Here is a 346-nt window from a genome sequence, read left to right as displayed (position 1 = left end):
ACACAGAAACCTGTAATTTATTTTGAGTTAATTTGTGAACCAGGTACTAAAGCACTTTCTCTTTCTGTCTTATTTTTCTTTTTTCATAAGGATGTTCGCTTGTCTTAGCAACATTTGTTGAAAAGACTGTTCTTTTTTCACTACATTGCCTTTGCACTTTTGTCCACAGTTATCCATATGTGCATGGGTCTATTTCTGGCTCTCTGTTATGTTCCCTTGGTCTGCTTATATATTTTTACAACACCACCATGAATATTGCAGTTTCTTGAAATCTTGTAGTGGTCGTTCAATGTCATTCTTTTCCAACGTTGTTTTGGCTAATCTATGTCTTTGTATTTCCATGTTA

The sequence above is a fragment of the Panthera tigris genome, chromosome B4, assembly GCF_018350195.1.
Source record: "Panthera tigris isolate Pti1 chromosome B4, P.tigris_Pti1_mat1.1, whole genome shotgun sequence".
NCBI lineage: Eukaryota > Metazoa > Chordata > Mammalia > Carnivora > Felidae > Panthera > Panthera tigris.
Note: the sequence above shows the minus strand (reverse complement) of the source record.